The sequence below is a fragment of the Lolium rigidum genome, chromosome 6, assembly GCF_022539505.1.
Source record: "Lolium rigidum isolate FL_2022 chromosome 6, APGP_CSIRO_Lrig_0.1, whole genome shotgun sequence".
Taxonomy (NCBI): domain Eukaryota; kingdom Viridiplantae; phylum Streptophyta; class Magnoliopsida; order Poales; family Poaceae; genus Lolium; species Lolium rigidum.
This window is the reverse complement of record NC_061513.1, coordinates 53,218,903-53,232,579: the sequence shown is the minus strand read 5'-3', so window position 1 is coordinate 53,232,579 and position 13,677 is coordinate 53,218,903. Positions and strand designations below refer to the sequence as shown.

The following is a 13,677-nucleotide window of genomic DNA, read 5'->3' as shown; positions in this document are numbered from 1 at the left end:
GTTGCTAGATTATAGTCACTTGATCACTTGGTTAGCCAAAGTTGTTGCCAGGCTAAAATGAAATAATTGCCAAAAAAAAATTACTTTCGCTCCTCACTCATGTAAGTCTTGCATGGTGGTAATGTTATCTTCTACCTGATTAGAATGGGTCAAATAACCACTCTCTAAACATGTAAATCATTTCCATGACAAAAGCATGTTCAAGTTATTCGGAAATTATGTACAATTCGACTGGTAACAGTTAACTAGTAACCTGATACCTATAGTATTGTAACCTTGCAACTAAAGTTGAAAAAAAAAGTTTCGACAAAATACAATTAGAAAGAATTTTGTTTCGAATCTCCCGTCGATACGAACCTAGCGGTGCTGGCATATCATCAATTGCATTAACCGTTTAGGAGAAAATTTATTCTGAAGATATGTTTGAAAGATTCGTTAGCCGCGCTGCCCTTATATGGGGGAATCTTAACTCACACGGTTAGATAAATTTTCCGCACGAAATGATTCTTTAATTGAATAACCGAACACTAAATACATCTTTTTTTTACACTGGCACTAAATACATCTTAGTGGAACGAATTTTATAGCGCTACTAGTAGGAAAGCCAGTTTATTTTTAAAAATTATTTCTTTTAAGCACCTCCCATTATATCCAGACTAAAAGAGGGGCCCGAGCGCCAGTCTAAGCCCAAATCAAAACCATCCTAAGCGGATCCGTCACCTCCGTCAGCCATGGCGCCGCCGCAGCATGACCCTCGCCGGCCCTACAAGCGCGCCGCCATCTCCGACCAGCAGCGCCGCCGCGACTCCGCGCTCCGGACTCAGTCCGCCCGGCGCGCCGACGCCCAGGCGCGCGCACGCAGCCTCGCCAACTCCCTCCTGTCCCCCCCCGTCGTCTTCCTCCGACGACCAACCGCCTACCTCCCCCGACGCCCACGGAGACGAGCCCGCCGTCGCTGATGTTTCTTTGGCCGCAGCCAAGCTCCGCGGCCCCGACCAGCGCCGCTGGTTCGCCCGCCAGATCATGCTCCCGGAGTGGATGGTCGACGCCCCTCCCCACCTCGCCCGCGACTGGTAATCCATTGCCCCCCGTCATCTCGATTCAAGTTCGATTCTTCTGTAGTCCCTTCGAAGGATAACTCTTCCAATACGGATTATGTTCAATTTGGCATGCCTTGTCAGTTCATCCTCATCCTAGCAGCAAACTTTGCGTGTCTTCTAGCTTAGAAATTACAACCGAGTACAACGTACCTAAGCCTACGATTGTGAAATAGCGCTAGCATTGTACTCACAAGTCAAGTTAGAAGTTACTGTACAAACGAAGAAGGATTGACATTGCTCCAACAATTTAATTTTTCTGTATGCAGGCATGTTTGTGCCAGGCCTGCCGGCAAACGATGCCTGGTCATGTCGTCCAACGGCATCACCATCAGCAGGCTCCGTAACGGGACCATTCTCCACCGGTTTCCTTCCGCCCTGCCCAACGGATCAAAGAGGGGAATCTCTGGCCCAGCAAGCTCCTACTCTATCCTCGACTGCATATTCCACGAGGTACCCATGCAGACGTTCCGATGTATCGGTTACCATGTACAAAGAGCAGCTGCAAATTCTAAACCATGTCACGTACGTCTAGATAATAAAATATCTGGTCATATCGCCTATCACAGCTGATAAGCATCACCTCTCACGAAAACGTGACCTGCTCTATTATCTTTTCCTTTCCGCGATCCACACGTCTCAGCCTGGTCTGAACTCTGAAGCTTCGTAGGAATTGTTTGAAGCATCTGCATTTTATCTCAGCATATCTCCGAATTCATCCAGTACTCTGAATCGACCAGGGCTTGTCCTCGATAATCTTTGTAGAGCTACTCCAGAAAATACTCCACATATTTGTTCTGGTAAAAGCTTGCACTTTGCTCCATAATAACTTGTTTTCTGAGATCGTCTTTGCTGCACCAGTCCTGGACACAACTAAACCTGCATTTTGAACTGAACAGCTAGACCAAGTAAATATGTCAACAAATATTCTAACCACAATCATTTGAACTAATTTGGCCTATCAAATATTCAGAAGCCAAATTAAGTAAAAGTGCGAAAATTCCAGAAATTTTCTATGCATGAATTCAAAACGCACATTTTTTTCCTCTATTTTGTAACCACAAAACTTAGGAAGTTATAGTTGGCTGGCCAGCAACGTTGGCAGGTGGGCCATGGGGACGTTGAGTTGGCGATGGAGCAGTTGTTATCCATTAAAACTGAAGATGTTTAGTAGATGGCGCGGTGTGGCAGGAGAAACACCATCGCCAACCTTGATGCGGGATAAGAAGAGAAAAATGGGAGGACAGAGACACGAAGGTAGCTCACTTTGGGACCAAGACAACTTGGTTTGGATGGAGGCGGGCTAGAGGTGAGGGAGAGAAGGCAGAAATGAGCGGTCTCCATCGCCGTCTTCCCGCGCCATCCAGACGCTGACTGACGCCATCCGTCTTTGAGCGCCGCGCTTCCGCTTATGCTCCACCTCTTTTGTCGGTTTCTTTGGGCTTATGTGTTTTGTGGCCCCAACGGATTTTTTCTTTTTACTTTTCTTTGAGACGATATCTCGTACGATGTATGGATGGTTGGTTGCTTTATTTATAAAGCGGGGTGAAAGCTTGTTTCGAGGAGGGGAAGCTGCAGGTCAAGCACAACCTCATCGAGGGAGGCCGCCTGTGAGTCATTGTAGAAACGCACACGACGCAACTTGTCACAAGGAACCAGAAAAGGGCGACGACGTCGCCCGAAGCTTGTCGGAGAGCTGCTTACGGCGGCTAGTAGTCAACGATAGGGAAACACACGGGAGGGAGAGGAAGATCGGGAAGAGATTGAGGAGAACGAGGAGATCACTGTGAAGGTCGCAGAGTGCTCGGTGGTACCAGAGAATGGCCAGAGCGGCTGGATCGATTCAACTTGGTGCCTCTCGGATCGATTCATTCATGGATAAAAACGAGGGAGGCGCGGTGACCTCCAGGTGCCCTTCTATTGGTTTGGGGTCGCCGGAATCGACAGACCTATGGAGGGAAAAGGGTGCGGAAAATCATGGGCATTTTTTGAACTTTTTGAACCCATCTCTGTATGATGTTTTAGTTTGGTTTGGGGAAGTCAAAAGAAGAAGGGTTGCAATAAGGATGGAGGTGGGGTGGTTGGAGATGTTCTGGTCTAGAGGAGAGGGTGTGGAGCACGTTAACGAGGTGTGAGTGCGTGGAGCCGTCACTATCCTCATCTATCGATGACGGGAATGAGAGGAAGAAAAAGGGAAAGAAGAAAGAAGAGGAGGGCCGAGCGAAGGGGTACGCAGGCCGTGGGCCGGGCGGATGCTAGTGTTGCTCCAGGAGAAAGATAGAAGGTTAGAGAGAGAAAAGGGCCTCGCTAGGAGTTAGGTTTTCTTTTCTCTTTTTTCCTTTGATTTTGAAAACTAATATTAAATCCATTTGAAACCAAAGCAGAATCAAAATTTTATTTTGAAATTGAAAAGTTTGAACATAATTTTATTTTGTTTGATAGTTTTGTTTTTCAAGATTTTTGTTAAGTGAAAAGACAAGAGAAGGTATTGTATAAAACCATATGACTATATGAGAGGTAAAAGTAAATATTTTTCTTTGAAAAAAAAATTTGTTTGAAGAAAAACACGTGGATGATATGCATGCTAATGATAACAACGCGAAAAAATAAATCAACTAGTAAAACTACTATACCAGGTTTTTCTAGGTCATTAGAGGAACCAATGGCGGCGGCGACAGAGGAGCCAAGGTCTGCAGTTACGGAGGAGGCAATGTGGGCGGTTATGGAGGAGCCGCCACAGATCTCCATTTGATCTGGCATGCCTGGTTGTAATATGATCATCGGACTTGGATGACGCATTTTTGTGGGCGGACTATGGGCCTTTTTGTGGAAAGACTTCAATAGCTTTGAACTATTTACAAGTTTTAATTTAATAATTTAATAATGAATTTAAAATTATTTTAAAAATATCAATTAAGCCAGCATATTGAGAATACAGGTGTAGGGAGAGGCGCCCAACAGGGTGGCAGGGTATGCCTGCGCCCCCAAAAACTGCTTGTCCGGCTCAGTTATGGGGCCGGTGGAGACGCTGTTAGTCTCGTTTCAAAAATAGGAAAGGGGCGTACTTATCTTTTTAGCGACGGCAACAACAGTGCAACACAATACTAAAAAACATAAGTTATCCTACTATGCAACTTTTCTGACGACAAGACTCCGTTCACGAGCATTGCAGGGTTATGGTTGTGTAAAGAAAGTCAAAGTGATCATCTCATATTGTACCTCTAAATATAATGTATTCATACATTTTATTTAAAATGAAGGCAACACTTCAGCCTCTGCATCGATCTATATATAACCCTTTGTTTATTATTCCTCCCTCCATAAAAGGATGTCTCGACTTTGTCAAAATTTAAATGCACCTAGACCCAATTTAGCATATAAATACATTAAATTTTGATAAAATTAAGACATGCTTTTATGGACGGAGGGAGTATTTTATTCAACAAAGGGTTGATAAAGATTATACATCAAAAAACCTGAAGCAATAAGGCAATATCTACACATCTAACAATGAGTAAAATCATAACAATAGGGCTCTGAAAACACGAAAACCCCTTATCAATTGGAGTAGGACACAAAAACATCGCATAACCCAAAACGCCCTCTAAAAAAGGCAGCAATCTATACACACACTATCTTTGACTATTTCTGTACAGGGAATACTCGGTCATCCGTGAAGTTCGGAGAGACTAACCAAATCTTATACTGAAGTACAAAATAATTGCGATTAGTAGCGAACACGATAAGACCACAGATGACATCTTTCCTTTGCTAGCTGTATATGGTACATTGTGCGCCATGAGCAACTTTACATATGCCAGCCTAGATGCTAATGACTGCTTTGATTTATACAGAGTCGTTTGCAGCGGAGTGAACGTGTGGTGCACTTCTTCCATAATTGATCTACTCCGTACAATAATTTAGTCTAGCCTGGAACTCTAATGTCAACTGTGATTGTGGTGAGTATACGGTTTTCTTATATATAAGTAGCTGTTTTAGTTATTTGGATAGGGCGCAAGCTGTTCACTGCTGGCTTAGCGCATTACATATGTATTCCACAATTGTATAAAATACTCGCTCCCTCTCAGAGGGCAGGACGTTTTACAAAATATTTGGAGGTTAATCGCGGATTATATTTTCATTTGTCCACCTAGTTACACAGAAATTACTTTTGTACCAAAACTGATGGGCTGTAGTGTCATTTTTGTTTTGAGAGGAAAAAAACGTCGTGTATCTGATGTTGTATATTTTGAAAACACCATCTTGTTTTAGGGGTGTTATAACTAGATTCGTTTAATAAAGAAAGCCGCATTAATTGATGCAGAGGCTGGGATGCTCCATTTCGAAGAAAAAAAACTCTTGTTTTAGGGGTGCTTTGCGTACAACACTCCATGTTCAATGCTGGCATGGCACTTCTTCCATTCGTCGGACAACGTTGATGCTCCAATGCCATCGAAGGGCTGCATGTTTGCATCATACAAAAAAACAGACGAGAAAATGTCGGATTCGTAGCAGGTCTCTTTTGGGGACGTTTGGTCCGAAGATCTAGACCGCGAGCCCAATCCCCTTTGCGGATCCATGAAAAATAAAAAAATAATAAATAATAAAGGGATTTCTATTTTCGTGCTGGTTTCTTAGTTGTACTCAGTTTTCCTCAGCTCCTTAGTTTTTCCTCAGTTTTCCCCAACCCTTTGTCGGAAACCCGCAGAAGGAGGTCGGACTGTAGGATTCCCGTTTAGTTGACCGTTCCATGCTGACATGTGGGGTTGAGTCGTGTGGGGCCGCGTCGCGTGGGACTGGTAGAAATGGACCGCGTGGGACAGGACGAGACCGCGTTTGGTTGTACGTGAGCAGGAGTTGGGTTCTGTCTCTCTCGGTCCAAATTGGCATATCCCTTTTTAAGAGCACCTTTTTCCCCTCTTTCTCTGTACCAGTTCTCTCTCTTTTCACCAAACTAGTATCAAATCTAGAGAAGCTTCTATTTCTGTCTTTTTTCTTCAATGATTGTTGCCTTTTGGCCCTCGTTTTTTGCCCAATATGGTAACAAATCTAGTAGCAAATCTAGAAGCTATGATAAATTCACAGCAGCATAATAAATCACGAAAACTAAGTATAATACATAAACTGCATACAGCAGCCAAAAGCAGCCAATAACGATGTTTATGTTCACGACAAACTAAGCTGAAAATAATACAAGACGCAATGTATGACCAACATGACGACTATGCCCAGGATGAATGAATCAGTTCTTCATTCATCATATATTTCTTCGTCGCTCCATACATGTATCTGAAGGAAATATTCATTGAACTCCTTCCGTTTGTAGTGTGCAGCCAATACATCCTCCAAACGGTATGATCTTTGTTCATCTCTCAGACCGTCGTTTCCTAATCTATCCACACGTCGTGGCCAATCATCCCAGGCCTTTATATCATCAAAGTACTCTCTGATATAACCCAAATCCGTGTAGTAGATGCAGCCAGGTCGAAGTGTCGGGTGCACTCTCGTGTCGACGGAGATACACCAGATATGATTGACGAAGAAGGCACGGATGCCAATGTTACTGACGGCATGGAGAGAGCGGCTCGCAATGTCCACACGGTACACCAATGGTGTTTGACCTTCCTCCAAATGCATGTTGTCCAACAACACAAGCAACAGATCACCATCCAAGTTCACAAGGTAGAACTTGTCATTTCCAAGTTCTGGAAATGAAAATAGTGTCTCCAGGTTGACATTGCTCGCGCGTTGCTCCAACTGGACATTGTTGGTGCACACTAATTTTCCGAACTCAAAATTGTCCACAGCTATTGCATACAATTCACCATTGAACGGGGTAATGCAACGCAGACTATGGTGCTCGATCGAAAATTTTACTTCTCCACAATCTTCATCTATATCCTTAGTTGGAGTTGATACGTCTCCGACGTATCGATAATTTCTTATGTTCCATGCCACATTATTGATGATATCTACATGTTTTATACACATTATATGTCGTATTTATGCATTTTCCGGCACTAACCTATTAACGAGATGCCGAAGAGCCGATTCTTGTTTTCTGCTGTTTTTGGTTTCAGAAATCCTAGTAAGGAAATATTCTCGGAATTGGACGAAATCAACGCCCGTGGTCCTATTTTTGCACGAAGCTTCCGGAAGACCGAGGGATAGACGAAGTGGGGCCACGAGGTGGCCGGACACCGGGCGGCGCGGCCCAGGCCCTGGCCGCGCCGGCCTATCGTGTGGGCCCCTCGTGACGCCCTTTGACCTGCCCTTCCGCCTACTTAAAGCCTCCGTCGCGAAACCCCCAGTACCGAGAGCCACGATACGGAAAACCTTACTGAGACGCCGCCGCCGCCAATCCCATCTCGGGGGATTCAGGAGATCGCCTCCCGGCACCCCTGCCGGAGAGGGGAATCATCTCCCGGAGGACTCTTCACCGCCATGGTCGCCTCCGGAGTGATGAGTGAGTAGTTCACCCCTGGACTATGGGTCCATAGCAGTAGCTAGATGGTTGTCTTCTCCTTATGTGCTTCATTGTCGGATCTTGTGAGCTGCCTAACATGATCAAGATCATCTATCCGTAATGCTATATGTTGTGTTTGTCGGGATCCGATGGATAGAGAATACTATGTTATGTTGATTATCAATCTATTACCTATGTGTTGTTTATGATCTTGCATGCTCTCCGTTATTAGTAGAGGCTCTGGCCAAGTTTTTGCTCTTAACTCCAAGAGGGAGTATTTATGCTCGATAGTGGGTTCATGCCTCCATTAAATCCGGGACGAGTGATGAAAGTTCTAAGGTTGTGGATGTGCTCGTTGCCACTAGGGATAAAACATTGATGCTATGTCTAAGGATGTAGTTATTGATTACATTACGCACCATACTTAATGCAATTGTCTGTTGTTTACAACCTAATACTGGAAGGGGTTCGGATGATAACCTGAAGGTGGACTTTTTAGGCATAGATGCATGCTCGGATAGCGGTCTATGTACTTTGTCGTAATGCCCAATTAAATCTCACAATACTCATCATATCATGTATGTGCATGGTCATGCCCTCTCTATTTGTCAATTGTCCGACCGTAATTTGTTCACCCAACATGCTATTTATCTTATGGGAGAGACACCTCTAGTGAACCGTGGACCCCGGTCCATTCTTTTACATTGAATACAATCTGCTGCAATACTTGTTCTACTGTTTTCACGCAAACAATCATCATCCACACTATACATCTAATCCTTTGTTACAGCAAGCCGGTGAGATTGACAACCGCGCTGTTTCGTTGGGGCAGAGTACTTTGGTTGTGTTGTGCGGGTTCCACGTTGGCGCCGGAATCCCCGGTGTTGCGCCGCACTACATCCCGCCGCCATCAACCTTCAACGTGCTTCTTGGCTCCTCCTGGTTCGATAAACCTTGGTTTCTTTCTGAGGGAAAACTTGCTACTGTGTGCAACATACCTTCCTCTTGGGGTTCCCAACGAACGTGTGTGTTACACGCCATCAAGCATATTTTCTGGCGCCGTTGCCGGGGAACGAAGAAAAGCTACACCACAAAGATTTCTAACTCCCACGTCAACTACACGCCAGCAAATAAATTTCTGGCGCCGTTGCCGGGGAGATCAAGACACGCTGCAAGGGGAGTCTCCACAATCCAATCTCTTTACTTTGTTTTTGTCTTGCTTTATTTTATTTACTACTTTGTTTGCTGCATTATATCAAAACACAAAAAAATTAGTTGCTAGCTTTACTTTATTTACTGTCTTGCACTATATATCAAAAACACAAAAAAAAAAATTAGTTACTTGCATTTACTTTATTTACTTTCTGTTTATTTCATCATGTTTCCTCCTAAGTACACTCTAAAAGACATATCGGTAGGACGTGGGTCTATAATTGGGAAAAATAATATAGAAGATTTTTTCACTCATGTTAGTACCACTGAAGATTTTGAAGATGGACACTTGGTAGAACTTGCTCCTACTTATGAAATTGCTGTTGCTTCTTTAGTTCACATGTTGGAAACTAAATTTGTTAATCTTAATCCTATAATCTAACACATGTTTCTCACACTTGGTGATATGGAAGAAGGGGAAAAGAAAGATTTTGTATTAGAAACCCTTCTTAAAGAATTTGGGGGAGTAGCAAGAGAAGCTAGAAAAGTCTTCACTAAATATAATATGCTAGGCTCTTATACCAATTTTGCCAGTACCCTTGAAAAAATGGAAAAAGATAGACAAAAGTATACTAATCAAGTTAATTATGAGGGGGATATTAAAGCCTCAATACCGTGCAAACTCTTAGGAATGTGCGAGGCACTAGAAAATAATTATGCTTGGCTTGTTCCCGAAAATTTGTTTGATGAGAATAGCAAGCCTAAGACTAATGAAAAGGGAGCCTCTGAAACTTACATAGATAAGATACAATGCATAGTTGAGAAACCTCCCAACACCCCTGGTTATGATGTTGATGTTTCATCTCTTGATAATACTTGATATACACTTTCTGCGCCTAGCTGAAAGGCGTTAAAGAAAAGCGCTTATGGGAGACAACCCATGTTTTTACTACAGTACTTTTATTTTATATTTGAGTCTTGGAAGTTGTTTACGACTGTAGCAACCTCTCCTTATCTTAGTTTTGTGCATTGTTGTGCCAAGTAAAGTCTTTGATAGTAAGGTTCATACTAGATTTGGATTACTGCGCAGTAACAGATTTCTTTGCTGTCACGAATTTCGACCTGCCTCTCTGTAGGTAGCTCAGAAAAATATGCCAATTTACGTCCGTGATCCTCAGATATGTACGCAACTTTCATTCAATTTGGGCATTTTCATTTGAGCAAGTCTGGTGCCATTTTAAAATTCGTCTTTACGAACTGTTCTGTTTTGACAGATTCTGCCTTTTATTTCGCATTGGCTCTTTTGCTATGTTGGATGAATTTCTTTGATCCATTAATGTCCAAGTAGCTTTATGCAATGTCCAGAAGTGTTAAAAATGATTATGTCACCTCTGAACATATAAATTTTTATTGTGCACTAACCCTCTAATGAGTTGTTTCGAGTTTGGTGTGGAGGAAGTTTTCAAGGATCAAGAGAGGGAGATGATACAATATGATCAAGGAGAGTGAAAGCTCTAAGCTTGGGGATGCCCCGGTGGTTCACCACAGCATATATTAAGAAGACTCAAGCGTCTAAGCTTGGGGATGCCCAAGGCATCCCCTTCTTCATCGACAACATTATCAGGTTCCTCCCCTGAAACTATATTTTTATTCCGTCACATCTTATGTACTTTGCTTGGAGCGTCGGTTTATTTTTGTTTTTGTTTTTGTTTGAATAAAATGGATCCTAGCATTCATTGTGTGGGAGAGAGACACGCTCCGCTGTTGCATATGGACAAATATGTCCTTAGGCTTTACTCATAGTATTCATGGCGAAGGTTGAATCTTCTTCGTTAAATTGTTATATGGTTGAAACCGGGAAATGCTACATGTAGTAATTCTAAAATGTCTTGAATAATTTGATACTTGGCAATTGTTGTGCTCATGTTTAAGCTCTTGCATCATATACTTTGCACCCATTAATGAAGAAATACATAGAGCTTGCTAAAATTTGGTTTGCATATTTGGTCTCTCTAAAGTCTAGATAATTTCTAGTATTGAGTTTTGAACAACAAGGAAGACGGTGTAGAGTCTTATAATGTTTACAATATGTCTTTTATGTGAGTTTTGCTGCACCGGTTCATCCTTGTGTTTGTTTCAAATAACTTTGCTAGCCTAAGCCTTGTATCGAGAGGGAATACTTCTCATGCATCCAAAATCCTTGAGCCAACCACTATGCCATTTGTGTCCACCATACCTACCTACTACATGGTATTTCTCCGCCATTCCAAAGTAAATTGCTTGAGTGCTACCTTTAAATTTCCATCATTCGCCTTTGCAATATATAACTCGTGGGACAAAATAGCCTTAAAAACTATTGTGTTATTGAATATGTACTTATGCACTTTATCTCTTATTAAGTTGCTCGTTGTGCGATAACCATGTTCCTGGGGACGCCATCAACTACTCTTTGTTGAATATCATGTGAGTTGCTATGCATGTCCGTCTTGTCTGAAGTAAGGGAGATTTACCACTCATTTAAATGGTTAGAGCATGCATATTGTTAGAGAAGAACATTGGGCCGCTAACTAAAGCCATGAATCATGGTGGAAGTTTCAGTTTTGGACATATATCCTCAATCTCATATGAGAACATTAATTGTTGCTACATGCTTATGCATAAAAGAGGAGTCCATTATCTATTGTCTATGTTGTCCCGGTATGGATGTCTAAGTTGAGAATAATCAAAAGCGAGAAATCCAATGCGAACTTTCTCCTTAGACCTTTGTACAGGCGGCATAGAGGTACCCCTTTGTGACACTTGGTTAAAACATGTGTATTGCGATGATAATCCTGGTGATCCGAGCTAATTAGGACAAGGTGCGGGCACTATTAGTATACTATGCATGAGGCTTGCAACTTGTAAGATATAATTTGCATGATACATATGCTTTATTACTACCGTTGACAAAATTGTTCATGTTTTCAAAACCAAAGCTCTAGCACAAATATAGCAATCGATGCTTTCCTCTTTGAAGGACCTTTCTTTTACTTTTATGTTGAGTCAGTTCACCTATCTCTCTCCACCTCAAGAAGCAAACACTTGTGTGAACTGTGCATTGATTCCTACATACTTGCATATTGCACTTGTTATATTACTTTACATTGACAATATCCATGAGATATACATGTTATAGGTTGAAAGCAACCGCTGAAACTTAATCTTCTTTTGTGTTGCTTCAATACCTTTACTTTGATTTATTGCTTTATGAGTTAACTCTTATGCAAGACTTATTGATGCTTGTCTTGAAGTACTATTCATGAAAAGTCTTTGCTTTATGATTCAGTTGTTTACTCATGTCATTACCATTGTTTTGATCGCTGCATTCATTACATATGCTTACAATAGTATGATCAAGGTTATGATGGCATGTCACTCCAGAAATTATCTTTGTTATCGTTTACCTGCTCGGGACGAGCAGGAACTAAGCTTGGGGATGCTGATACGTCTCCGACGTATCGATAATTTCTTATGTTCCATGCCACATTATTGATGATATCTACATGTTTTATACACATTATATGTCGTATTTATGCATTTTCCGGCACTAACCTATTAACGAGATGCCGAAGAGCCGCTTGTTGTTTTCTCGCTGTTTTTGGTTTCAGAAATCCTAGTAAGGAAATATTCTCGGAATTGGACGAAATCAACGCCCAGGGTCCTATTTTTGCACGAAGCTTCCAGAAGACCGAGGGATAGACGAAGTGGGGCCACGAGATTGACAACCTCACTGTTACGTTGGGGCAAAGTACTTTGATTGTGTTGTGCAGGTTCCACGTTGGCGCCGGAATCCCTGGTGTTGCGCCGCACTACACTCCGCCACCAACAACCTTCACGTGTTCCTTGACTCCTACTGGTTCGATAACCTTGGTTTCTTACTGAGGTAAAACTTGCTGCTGTACGCATCACACCTTCCTCTTGGGGTTCCCAACGGATGTGTGTCTTACACGCCATCATCAACAGAGAGTCAACAAATGGGATTAAGCTATCTCATTGAGTCATTTCATGCGCAAAAAATTCCAAGAAAGATAAAACCATAGTGGCACTTACTCATGGAGTCTTCTTACGCGACCTGCCACGTTGGGAACCATAACAATCATAGATAAATCAAGTTTTACCATAAATTGCCACTTCTCAAATTACTTAGTAGCTATGAAGGTGCATGGCTTTCCACAATAAGCCCTTCCCAAAACAGCTTTCCCCAAAACATACTTTATCTGAATGAGGCCACAATTTTCACACTCATGTATATTTGTATTGCAAATAGTTTGAGGTAGGCCAAGATGGGTTTTATTGTACAAAACACGCATTTTCTATTTTTTTAAATCTCATATTTGAATCCCTTAGTCTGTTTACTACTCACGTGCCCTTGGTTTATTGATACTACTCAGTTTTGCCCTCTCCTTTCACAAATTCTCACAGACACCCAACCTTGCCCTGATTGGTCTAGCCCTTGTCACACGGATCGTGCTCGCCGACCGTTGATCGTATGATCTAACGGGCAGGATAACCCATCTCTCTCTCTGATCGGGGCCCACCACCCTCTCTTTCTCTGTCGGCATTTAGGCATTATAAACTCTTTTAGGCATTACTTTTCACGCAACAAATGATAAACCATCACCAATTTCTTGTAGCCATTACTTTTCATGCTAAAAATGATAAACCATCACCGATTTGTTGTAGCCATTACTTTTCACGCAAAATTGATAAACTTTTCACGGAAAACTATGATCATTAATTTGGTCAAACCAACTCTATAATTTATATGCCTAAAAAATTATACCATTGGATTCATATGCAAAAGAAGTTTCCAACGATATAATGTTTGTGATATACATTTCATATTTTGTTGACCAAATTAATGTTCAAAGTTCTTCTCAAATCACGAAATGTGCTTATAAACCGGTATGGAGGGAGTAGCCA

The 13,677-nt window shown here is 42.1% G+C and overlaps 1 pseudogene; it reads left to right on the top strand.

Annotated features, from left to right (window-relative positions):
- The first annotated feature begins 731 nt into the window (after positions 1-731).
- Positions 732-1,767, top strand: LOC124662609 (annotated as a pseudogene).
- The last annotated feature ends 11,910 nt before the right edge of the window (positions 1,768-13,677 follow it).